Source organism: Lithobates pipiens, unplaced genomic scaffold (genome assembly GCF_037356315.1).
Source record: "Lithobates pipiens isolate NorthernLeopardFrog02 unplaced genomic scaffold, aLitPip1_a1.2 Scaffold_13, whole genome shotgun sequence".
Lineage (NCBI taxonomy): Eukaryota > Metazoa > Chordata > Amphibia > Anura > Ranidae > Lithobates > Lithobates pipiens.
Genome location: NW_027507718.1, coordinates 384,973,015 through 384,986,095, shown reverse-complemented (window position 1 = coordinate 384,986,095; position 13,081 = coordinate 384,973,015). Strand labels below are relative to the sequence as shown.

General features: G+C 44.8%; 1 protein-coding gene across 2 annotated transcripts in view; it reads right to left on the bottom strand.

The window, feature by feature from the left end:
* Positions 1 to 13,081, bottom strand: part of STOX2 (storkhead box 2) — a 281,677-nt gene that overhangs the window by 87,476 nt on the left and 181,120 nt on the right. The window lies entirely within an intron of this gene.

Genomic DNA, 13,081 nt, shown 5'->3' with positions numbered 1-13,081 from the left:
CCATGATCCCTGAATATAAACAGAGCAGGCAATGTGCTCAGTAGTGTGTAAAGGGCTCATACTGTTGATGATGACTCGAGTACAGGCAGCTGGAGGTGGGATGGGGGCGGGATGGGAACACAAGTGACAATTGCCTGGCTGGCGGTGTCATTGGTTACCTAATTACACAGGCCTTCTTTTTATGTGCTCTAACACATGGTCAAGTGACACCTATGGGGGGGGTTGCTGCACGTCTGAGAGGACTGACAAAATCATTACCATTACAGTAATCCTACACCAACTCCTAAAATATTCCTGGCTGCGGCCCAAATAAAAAACAAACACTACAGTTGCTCATAATTTACCAGGGTTGCATGCAATTCACAGGCTTTTTTTTATTATTATATATTTATTCAGAGTTAGCAATGCAGATTTGAAAAATTATGATATTTTAAATACAATAAGGTAGGTCAACCGCTTAGGGTAGGTTCACACATTTTTGGGTAACGCGCTTTCCCCGACATGCATTGCCCTTCAGCAGACATGCAGCAATCATTAATGGCACCTCCACGTATCTGCTAATGGGTGCGTTTTTCCTGCACATCTAAGGGCCCATTCACACCAGAAACTAACTGTGCAGTTTTTTCCTTGTACCTATGCATGCATTTCACGCGCGTTTCACATGCAGTTGACACGCGTTTTTTCTATCCGCATTTATCCTGCGGGGTCACTTACTCCTTCCTTTGCTTGGGCTTCTATGTGCACTGTGATGTGTTGCAGTGCGTTTGTGTGCATTTTGCAATGTGCAAAAATGCAGCATGCTGCACTTTTTTTTCACTGCACTGCAATGGTGTGAACGATGCCCATAGGATAGCCTGGATTTTGGACTGTCTATGCAGTTGGCTTGCAGTTCAAAATGCATCCCACTGCGTTAAGTGTGAAAGGGCCCTCATCAGATGGTGCCGCAGCACCACGCGGCAAGGTGCAGCACGTTTTTTCAAGGAGGGTCATTTCTTGCACATAGGGCAGCCCACTGAAATGAATGGGTTGCCCTACATGCAAGGAGTAGGAATGCGGAAAAGACACGAGTTTGCGCCCAGTCACATTAGTAGGTGTGAAAAAAAAATGCGCACGTTCCCAACCCACAGGCAAAACGCGCTGCTCTTTGGCAGACGCACATTCTTAATGCCACCTCCACGCATGGGGGGGGGGGGGGGACAAAATAAAAGTTAGGGAATTTGTTCCATGCATTTCAGTGCGGTGGGCATGCAATAGATTGAGCTCAGGCTGGGTTCAGATCCTAATAGGGTGTGTATATGTACGGCTGTGATGAGGAAATGCCTCCACCACTTATGATCAGCAAAGTACAGTGACAGCCACCTGGCAGGATCGGGACTAGGATCCAAACATGCTTGAGCTCACCCCTAGCCCCATCACTGTGATCAAGCTTTGGCCAACGCCTCCCCATCAGAATGACAATCAGAAGATGGTAGGGCGGGATCCCAATCACAGGATCAGAGGGGCAGTTTGGAAGGGTTACAATGGTTCGTCCTTTTCAGGTGAGCGTTTCCACTGCAAGTCGGACCGCCAGGTGCCATACGGGGTTTAGAAAAAATGCCTTTGACGTGAGCATTGACGTTTTTTCTGTCCGCCAATCAGTGGAATGTATCATGTGATGCCAGTAGCGACACCCTAACCGTATCGTACCATTTTCTATGACCCCACATCTGAAGCAGGATCCTGAATGGTGTGGTATGGTTCAGTTGTATGGGTCGCTTTCATAATGGAAACACTCAAAATAGCGTACCATACCGAACCAACCCAAACTGATCCGATCAGTGGAAACGAGGCATAATGGCCCTCTCTGAAGGCAGAATGGGCACTATTTCTTCTAGGCCCTACTACAGGTAAAAACAACAAATAATGCATACAATTGTAGTATCCCAATGCATGCAAGGAGAAGGACCATTTATTTTGGGTTGTGTTTTGGAGGTTGCTCATAGTAATATCAAAAAATATACAGTTAAAAAGTTTTATATCTCAAACCATTTTAGGATCTTTCCTTTGATAATATAAATAAGGAGATATCGGTTAACATTTATCACCAAATTAAGGTTCAATATGTCTTTAAAAAAAACTAAAGCAAATTCACCTCGATATGCCAAGTAGCAGCAAGACACTTACAGCTTTGCGAACACATGGCATAGTTGCAAAACTGTGTTCAAGGCTTTAAACGTTTTTTTTTTTGTCCATCATTAAAACAGAGTTTAATCACCTATGAATGGCCTCCCTCTGCCCCTCTTGTGTGCTGCAAGTGAATAAAATAAATGTTGCATATGCAGGTGGGCCACTGGTCTCTGCCAGATATTTGGGAGCTGCCAGAGACTGGGGCAAAATAGGAAAATTAAGCAATTAATTTGCATAAAAAGATTTATTTTCCATTTTCTGGTAAGAGAGGATCCATCCTGTAGCATTTTTCAGATTTTTTTGGAAAATTCTTACAGCTGGTAAAAGACAAGTCTCTTATATAAAGCCAACTTTCACTCTTAGAAGCGGTGCCAGGCTAAGTGTTAAAGGGTCGCTAAACATAACTGACATAATTTCCACAGATCAAGTTATTTACAGCACTGCATGGTTAAGGTGCGAGACTGCTTGGTATTGGTGCGGTGGCTATGTGTGCTCACGACAAAAGGTGTATACAGCAGGAAAGTAGTTCATAATTTAGGGATGAATTAGTGTAAGGCTCAATTTAGGAGCTAGACTAAGTGCTATTTAGTAACGGGCGTATGTGCCGAATTTGATTCGTGTCCCTGAGCTCATTGGAAAATTTCAAGACCTCAATGGAGTTCGCATTAAAGCTTGCAAAATTACAACATGGCTAATTGGCAAGTGTAGCGTTGGGCTCCTGAAGAGCACGCGCTACGTTTTCAAAGTTAAAGCTTTACCCAAACTACAGTTTGGATTGGGCCTTTGACTAAATTTGGCTTCGGTGTCAGTCTGACTGGACTGTGAGATGTTCAGCCTGGCCACAGGGGGCACTGTCTCTGGTGGCAGGCGTGGAACTATGGTTTGGTTAGGCTCTTAAATTATTCCCTCTAGGAATCAGGTCAGTGGGAGTGGCCCCCCCGCTGTGCCCTCTGGGAGAGGGTATTTAAGACACGGACGTCACGTGGTTCTGGGTTCTGGTCCAGTATGCTGTGCTGAGTATATGGTCCTGGTCCTCCTGACCAGCTCCCGGGAAGGCTATGGCCTGGGGTGCAGTTCCACCCAACTTTGATGCCTCGGGGCTGGCTAGTCCAAGGCAAGGGAACTGAGGAAGGATTCCAAGGTGGATGGGTGTTGTCTCTGGTCCGGGAGAGACCCAGTGTGCTTCGAGCATTCCAAGGGAGGACTCTTTAGAAGAATACCATGTGTGAGGTTGGTTTTCTTAACAAGAGCCTGGAAGGGCTGAAGTAACCGAGAGAATCCGGTCTTGGGGATATCGCCAAGTGGGTGGAAAGATCCAGGTATCCTACTGCTTAGTTTCCCTACGTATTCTGCAACAACGTCGGTGATTAAGACTTTGTTTCTGAGTAAGCACCATGTTGGCTGCTAGGCCTTGTGAGAGAAGGGCTGTCCAACCTGAGTGCTCATCTAGCTGCGAATGGCTATTCTCTGGATGCAGTCAAAGCAAGTTCCTTAACGTTTATAGACTGACATTGAGAGTACCTGAACTTTCCTTCCCAACCCTCTGATCCCAAGTTAAAATCCATTTAACTGGATCTATTGTCTAGGTCATGTCCCATGGTAGATGGCCCAGTAACTTGAGACTGACGTGTCACAAGGAGAACGAAAAGGTAACGGTAAGCCCAAAAATAACCAGCAGCTCCTTCGGGGGTTAGAGCTACACAAGTAATTGTCAAAAGGGCATGGGGAGCTGGGCACTGTGGGGGGGGGCCCCCATGTACTACCTGTGAAGACACGCCTATAGATAGGTCTCGTGCACATGGGCCCCTGGGGATGTACAACGTAAAAGGTGCATTTCCTAGTCTGAGAGCCACAGCTTTCTGATGGGAAACGCTATAACATGGGGCCATGGGCCATTAAAAATATACTGTTTTAGCCTTTTTTTGTGATTTGTATTATATGCTGCTTTTCCATGGCCTCTTTGCAGCCACCTCCTGACATCATGACATATCTCTGGGTGGGTTTCCTGACAGTGACAATTAATGGACCATGCCTCTGCAAAATGAGTTGGCATGGCTGTTTGTAAAGAAATTGTGACAAAGTGAAAATGTAGGAGTACAATTGGGAAACAATGGAAGAGCATCGCTCTTAGCAGTGGTGGTAAAGGGGGGCGCAAGGTAAAGCATAACCAGCTTGCTAGATTATGGTTACTTTTTCATGTTGAAGAAGGATAAGTGGTAGGAGTGCTTTTAGAGTTTGTTCACACCAATCCGCAAGTTAAAACATGTGCAAGCTGATGTGGGATGTACAGGGGCGGTGGGAAGCGTTGTGGCAATGCAGTTACGCACCACAGCACACTGCAGTGATATGTAGCGAGTTGTGGTGTTTAGAAATGCACATATGCTGCATTTTTACACCGCACCATACATGTACGGTATGAACAGGACACACAGTAAACAATTGTGTTCTACACCCCCTTCATCGAGCCCACATTGACATTGACCAGACATGGTGCGAGTCCTTAGTCTAGCGATTGGCTCAGGCATGTTTGGGATCGTAGTCCCAACCCACCTGAGCAATCCCGCCAAGAAGCCGACACTGTACACCACCAATCATAGGGAGTTAGGCATTTCCCAATCCACAGCTGCACAGACCGGAAAATGCCTCACTAATTAGGATTGGCAGTTTGCAGTGACAGTTTACTGGCAGGATTGCTCAAGTGGGCTGGGACTATGATCCCGAACATGCCTGAGCTGATCACTAGAAGTCAATACACTACACTATGCATGGTAGTTCTTAGCATCAGGAATCTTGCACCAAAAACAACCAGCAGCAGGTTACCCAGCATTGAAAACAAAAGTCATCATTTTCAGAAACTGGTTTTAACAATCAGCTAACAGAATATAGTCAGGCCTGGTGATGGTTGGTCCCTGTTGCAAGCTTTCACTCACTTCCTGTATACGAAAGCCATTGCAATTGTGGCAGTAGGTGCGGGAAAACCTCAGAGTTCCATATAGAAGTAAAACCCAACAAGGGTTCTAATCTTTACCATTTGATCTGATATACAAAATTAATAAAAAAAAAAGAAGTTTGGGCTGGAGTTACACTCATTCAAATATCCCACTGAAATCAATATTTGCCTTCTCTCTGTCAAAAGTATCAAGCTATTTTGTGCTGTGATTGCTACCAAAACCACCTGCTCAATGTAACGAAATTGCCCAGAAGCATATCCTAGTAAGGTCTCTACATATCTTCATTTCATTCACAGTTTTGGTCACATGGCCAGTTGAGGGTAAAATCCACCTCATCAATGCTTGGGCCGGAAAAGAAAAAAAAGAGAACAAAATCTCTACATTGTTGCAATTTGGTGCTACGGCTTTCTTTCCAGGCGTTCCCTTGACCCCTTTAAACAGAGGGCATGTCCAGGCCAGTTACGAGGATAGAGATTGGCAGGTATCGGGCAAATGCATTTGGCTGAGAAGTGGTGCAGGTCTTCCCTAGAAGAAATAGTGACTAAAGCCGCGTACACACGGGCGGACTGTCTGGCCAACTTAGTCCGCCGAAACACATTTCAGCGGACAGTCCGCTCGTGTGTGGGCTTCAGCGGACTTTTTCAGCATGCAGTCTGGCGGACTAAGTATTTCGGAATTTCCGTAATATTGTCCGTCAGACTTTGGTTTCAGCGGACAATCCGCTCGTGAGTAGGCTAGTTGGACGGACTAAGTATGGTGCATGCTCAGAAAGGATTTACACGGCGAAAGGTTGCATTGCTGTGTATTGGACTTCCTATTTCTAGTCCCGTCGTACGTGCTGTACACGTCATCGCGCAAACTTTCGACGGACTGTTTTGCATCCGTGTGTGGTCAAGTCCGTTCATTCAAAAGTAGGACGGACTGTCCGTCGGATTGTCTGATGGACTAAGTTGGCCATACAGTCCGCCCGTATGTACGCGGCTTAAGACATGCTTACCAAAACACTTTGGCAACCAGATAACAATATGGCTTTTATTGAGGTGCGTTCAGAGGCTTAGGCAAAAAGTGCCAAAATCGTCAGTTTAGAAGTGGCAGTGTGCATGGGGCCTGACATGGCCACAGACAACTATGTTAGCTGCAAGTTTGACCCTAAGCTGCAGTCTTGTAGCTGTGTGTCCAAGCTGAGAACTTTCACACTTGCTTCACCAACCACTACAAAGCACTGAATCAGTTCTTTAATAACCAGATAGGTTACTGGGTGGTAAAAAGTATTCAGCTCAGCTCACTTCTGACATGGCCACATACATATAGGAGAGCGGATCATGGACCAAGGCTGCCTGTACTTAGCTGCTTTAAAGTTAGACACAGATGTTGGAAAATGGTCATGGAACCTGGTGGCCGAGACTGCATGGGCAGATTTTGTTCTCTCAGGCAATCACTACCATTTTAAACCCGTGACAGGTCACATGCAGCACTCCTCATTCCCTCTCTATAGGTAACGGGTATTGTTCGATCATATGACACTCAGATTGCGCATGCACAGCCAGCTGCTGCCTAGTGTCTATAAGTAGCTTTAACCAGACAATGTACATTCAGCTGGAAGGAGTTAATAAATTAGCCAGTAACAATATTCCTTCTTCTGGAGAACAGTTGAGATCCAACAGGTAGAGAACTACGTTGTATTGTATGTATTGGTGTACTGCGCAATGCAAATCCGACGTCCTCATTCTTGGCATTAGTGAGATGCCAAAATGATGAATTCTGATGCCTAGGTGACATAAGAAGTTACTTTTCAGGCACCAAGAAAGCATCCTTCAATAGACCTGATCCTGACAAACTATTTCAAAAGTATGGTGCACTTGGGTGGAATGTGCTTGTGGTGGGAGATCTTGAAATCAGAAAGTGAACAGCGGCATCAGTGGCATGTAGAGTCAGCTCTTGAGTAAGTTGGAAATAAATATCATTGCCCTAAGCGTGGAACAAAGCAGCAGGTTTGGTCAAAGGTAGCTACTGAATTTTTGGTTGTTTCTACCAATACAAACATTAAAAAAGAAACCATTGTTTGCTGTTCCACTTAACCTGAGGAGATTAAGGCTACAGTGGGGTTCTAGAAGATACATTTTTAACAGGGCACTATGCAGTTTAATACAGATACGACATTTGTTACACATACAGTACTTTTTCGCAGGCAAATGCTAACATACATGAAGAAAGACACACAAGCGACCACAAAGCAAACTTGCTCTTTAGTTTTAACCCACTGTACTGAATTCATCTATAGGTGTGTCGGACATAAGGATTGATGGTTTAAGTGCCCCTATGGGTAACATGAATATGCACAGTGCATGTAAACATGGTTGCTAAATGCTTAACATGATGTGAAACTGGTGTCAAGTTGTTTTCAGTGTTAAATAAATATGCAAACCCTTAACCAAATGCTGCAGTTGCAATGACTCACATAGGATTTCCACCCTCAAGCATGGTTTTGCAAATCTTTTAATTTTCATCATATGCATAGCCATGATTCACTTGAAAATGCTTTGTGGACATACTGGGGGTTGCTTACTAAAACTGGTGCACACAATCTAGTGCAGCTCTGCAAAGTAACCGCTTCTAGGTTTTATTGTCAAAACTGACTTGAACAAGCTGAAGTTAGAAGCCGATTGGTTACTACGCACAGCTGCACCAGATTCGGAGCGCACCAGTTTTTGTAAATCTCCCCCATTGGTTCAGAAGCAAGGTATCAAATTTGCTGATCCACCTACTAGAAGCTGGCCACATCTTTAAAATTTAAAATTTTAAAATTAACTGTCCTACAGAATGCTTACAGGTAACGTGGTCACCAAGTGGTTAAAGCAGTGGTAGTCAATTTACTTGATATGGTGGACCTCAAGTGCAGCCCTTAACATTACCAAAAGGGGCCGCACATAATACTCAGTGAAAATTCAGTGGCAGAGACAGACGGCACAACAACAGGATATAGTGAAAGATGAATAACATGATACAAGAGATGGTCAGAGACTGCAGACCCGATACAAGAGATGGACAAAGACTGCAGACCCGATACAAGAGATGGACAAAGACTGCAGACCCGATACAAGAGATGGACAAAGACTGCAGACCCGATACAAGAGATGGACAAAGACTGCAGACCCGATACAAGAGATGGACAAAGACTGCAGACCCGATACAAGAGATGGACAAAGACTGCAGACCCGATACAAGAGATGGACAAAGACTGCAGACCCGATACAAGAGATGGACAAAGACTGCAGACCCGATACAAGAGATGGACAAAGACTGCAGACCCGATACAAGAGATGGACAAAGACTGCAGACCCGATACAAGAGATGGACAAAGACTGCAGACCCGATACAAGAGATGGACAAAGACTGCAGACCCGATACAAGAGATGGGCAAAGACTGCAGACCCGATACAAGAGATGGACAAAGACTGCAGACCCGATACAAGAGATGGACAAAGACTGCAGACCTGATACAAGAGATGGGCAAAGACTGCAGACCTGATACAAGAGATGGACAAAGACCGCAGACCTGATACAAGAGGTGGTCAGAGACATGCTGCAAGGAGACTATCAGAGTGTGTTAACATGCTATAGGAGTTGTTGGAGACTGAGGACATGCTTCAGGTGACCAACATGAGCTGGAGGTATAGTACATGAGACTGTGAGAATGCCATAACAGGGTACCCGGCTGAGTGGTTAGCAGGTAAAATCAGCCTCAGCTCGATTCATTTAAATCGCAATTCCAACTTTGAGTTGTGGTCTGGATGAATAGAGCTGAGGCCGCTTCTGAGTTGTGATCTGAATCAACTCCAAGTTGGAGTTGTGGTCTGAATGAATGGCACTGAGGCTGCTTTCACCTGCTATCACCTCCTAACCACTCGGGCATGGTGAGGTGTGAGGAGGTCAGGCTCTCCTCCCATTTTTGCTGCATGCTTTGGGTCTGGGCAGACCTTTCCTCAGCCAGCAGAATTCAGCTCATTGGACCTTGACCGCCTGAGTGGGGACCCTTGGGCATTTATCATGGGTCATAGGGCAATAGGGAAATACAGATTAGAGTCTGCAGGTGCCGAGGGCCACATAAAAAGCCCCCCTGCTGCAGGTTGGGCACCGTCATGTTAAGGAGAATTAATATTAGATATATGGTCTATATCAAACATTTGCTTTAAATAGAAAACTAGATTATGAAAACCTTTGCAAAAAAATTAATCATGCATTATTTAACTTGCTGGTCAAAAAAAAAAGGGGTTTTGCAAGCAAGGAGATAGGAGAACAGAGCACAAAGTGATATGCTATGCCTGGAGACACCAGGGAGAGCCCTGCCACTATTGTAAGGCACTGAGGAAAGCGAGACAGTATGTTGCGGTGAGGGAAAGCCCTGAGCTTCTGGGGATCGGCCAAAAGCAACAAAAAAATCCGGTACAGTAACTGATCGACTGTGACAGGCAGCAAACAGGGATCTCATTCATTAAAAAAAGCTGCCCATTGAGTAAAATTACTGGTTACAGCAAGGGCTTTTTGTTTAGTCGTTTGGACTTGCAAAATGTATTAAAATGTAAGCATTACCCAGAAAAGTAGTGTGAACTATAAACAGAGGTTGATTTACTAAAATTGGAGAATGAAAACTTTGGTGCAGCGCTGCAGAGAAACCAATCAGATAAGTTTGTTTTTGCCAAGCCTTAATTGATCAAGTTAAAAGCTGGTTGGTTTCTACGCAGAGATTTTGCACTCTCCAGTTTTAGTAAATCAACCCCAAAATGTGATTGTACAACGTTACACAAAATTTCACTATACAGGAAATAAGGCATACCATTTCACTTTTTATTAACATTTAAAAAGTATTTACGGATACAGAAAAACAAAATTCCAGTGGACATTACCCTAATACTCAACTTCTCATAGGGAAAAAACGAATATCGCCCAAAATAAATACCACCAAACAGCCTTTGTTCAGAACATGCAACAATAGTGTGGCTCTCACTCAAATGTTAGCATAGCACCATTCATTCCAACGTTCTACCATATGGTAAAAAACAACCAATAGGATAACAGTAATTCTTGAAGCAACTAGTGGAAGTCCTTATTCAAAAAGGTACAGGATACTGGCATTATGTTCACTCTGAACAATGGAGTACTGTGCTCTCCTGAAAGAGAATACCCGTATCTTGTATCTGAACAAAAAATCCCAGGTTTTTTCCACTAAAAACAACTTAGCCTTGTTTTAGTGTGATTGAACGCGGTGGGCTGAATATACATCTGCGGTCGAACATATGATTGCTGGATGCTAAAATGCAAGTGCTGCCAACTCTGCCATTCAGTACAATGCATTCCTGCATTTATTTCAGTACACTGCAAAGAATACTTTGCTGAGAAGTAGCCTGAGCTGCTCGACTCATTATTCTAGCTCCTCATGTTAACAATTGTTCATGGTGCTTTAAGAATCAATGCAGGGCCCCACAGCAGATCCCACCCATCTTCTGTCTGCCATAAACCGCCTGATCTTTGCAAGCCATACGACAGAAGTGAGCATCTCTTTAGACAACGGAGTAAAGATTGTGCTGTGTGGGGGTTCTCTGAGGTGATATTGAGTGCTTCCGATCAGAGAAAACTACCTAAAAAGATGTTCCAATAAGTCCTTGCTGAGTGACAAAGAAAAGTCCCACCACACCTGTGCCACAATGAACTGCTGGCCAAATCAAGGAGAAAATTGTCACAGGTTTATGCAGAAAGGCAACGCATGAGAGGACAAGCTCATCTTCTCCTGCCCTTAGGGAGATTGCTACCCTTTTTTGGTCAGCCAACAAGTGTCCACACATATACAGATTATCTGCAGAAAAGTCTCATTTTACATCAGTGGTCTCCAAACTGTGGCCCTTTGCTTGCCTCTATCTTGCTCTAGATAGAGCCCCCCATCTCTCCCACTGATTCAAGGCATGTTTCCCCTCACTGACACCAACCAATGGGGCCCTATTCCTATCACTAATGCCAATGATGGGACAGTGATCACTTCCACAAACACAAGCATTTTCTACTCACTGACCACAGTCCAGTCCCCCTCAAGAGGGGACAGTAAATTAGCACTTTATTTACAAAGATTTGTTTACCCCTAGTTAAAGCGGTTGTATACCCGCTGACGTTTTTTTTCCCCCCTGACCTGGAAAGGAAAAGGCATAATAAGCTAGCATGCACCGCATACTAGCTCATTATGAAATACTTACCTTAGAACGAGGCCCCGTCATCTGGCCCAGATCCGCGCCAAGGGAGCTCACATGTTCCCTCTGCGTTTCTTCCGGGTATCGGGGCTCCGGCGCTGTGAGTGGCCGGAACCGTGATATCGTCACTCCCACGCATGCGCGTAGGAGATTTCTTTCCGCCAGGGTCTGGCATCTGCTGGACTTTCAGCCGAGAATCCCGTGTGCATGCGACGCTGCAGTCAGCTGCACATTGCGAGGGGAATATCTCCTAAACCGTACAGGTTTAGGAGATATTTTTTTTTACCTACAGGTAAGCCTTAGTATAGGCTTTCCTGTAGGTTAAAGTAAAAAATTTGACTATACAACTTTAAGATCTTTGACAACTGACCATGTATGAGCTGCAGCCACCTTTTTGCTTACTGATGGGGTGGGATGGAAGATAAAACATATTGAAGCAACGTCCTTGGAGTTTCACATCTTTTGTTGAAACAAAATGGGAATTAATATTTGTTAATATTTGGCAGTCCCCACCAGTGATTTGACTCCTCTCTCCTTAGAGTGCCCCCTGTAGCAAGCTAGGTTTCAAGGAGGCACCCATGCATGCTTGCTCCCACTGGGTCCTGTGGCAGGCTGTTTGCATCTATAGAAGCACACAGTGCCAGTAGCCATGTCCCCACTCCCCCCTCAAAAGACGTTGAATGATGGCAGCAGGAGCCTATGGCTCTGCTGCCCTCAGTTTTTCTTATGAAATCAGGAATTGAGGGGAGCAGCACTGAAGCCGGAGATGGTGCTGGAGCGGTGACATGAAGCCAGGTAAGCATTTGACGCGGGGGGTGGGGGGGTATAGAAAGTAGTTTTTCCATCCCAGAGAATGCATTAATACATTTTAAACTTTGGGCAAAATGGTGAAAGATTTTGTGCCAACATACCTATGATAGACATTTATAAAGGCTGCAATAAGAGGAGAGAAGTTGCATGGTCTGTACTGGTATAGTCTACCAACCCAATCATCAACAATGGCACCCTACCTTGTGAACTGACAGTGAACAGCACAAATTTTACCAAATGTGCCACATCATTGGTTTACTAAAATAAAGGTTGTAGAAAGGCCCACTGAACATAAACCAGATCCCAGACTCCTGCCTGGCTTGCCTTGTGGCTGTGGCACAAGTCTATAGCTTCTAATAGTAAATCTAACCCTCAGTGGGCACCAGTGTGGTAAATCACCCACTCATTTTTAATTTTAGTAAGGAGTAGTGAAACTTCCCAGTGATAGTTTATGCCTACACTCATCCTACGACATCATGACAATGGTGTCACTCTCTTTCAGCTGGACTCTGAACATTTACCAAAATTTACAAAAAACGTAAATATGCATTTTGATTATGGTTGGCCTTGAAAAATCCAACAGGGAGAGTGAGACCAACTTTTAATTGCTGGAGAAGGTAGATTGAGTTGCAGATCGAGAATGCTGTGCAAATCTGAGGCCGCGTACACACGGGTGGACTGTTCGCCCCAACTTTGTCCGCTGAACAGTGTTTCAGCGGACAGTCCGCTCGTGTGTGGGCTTCAGCGGACAGTTTCAGCGGACAGTCTGACAAACAAAGTTTTTCGGAATTCCCGTAAGACAGTCTGCTGAAACTTGGTTTCAGCGGACAGTCCGCTCGTGTGTAGGCTTGTTTGACAAACTAAGTTTCGCGCATGCTCAGAAAGGATTTACACGGCGAAGGTTGCATTGCAGTGTAT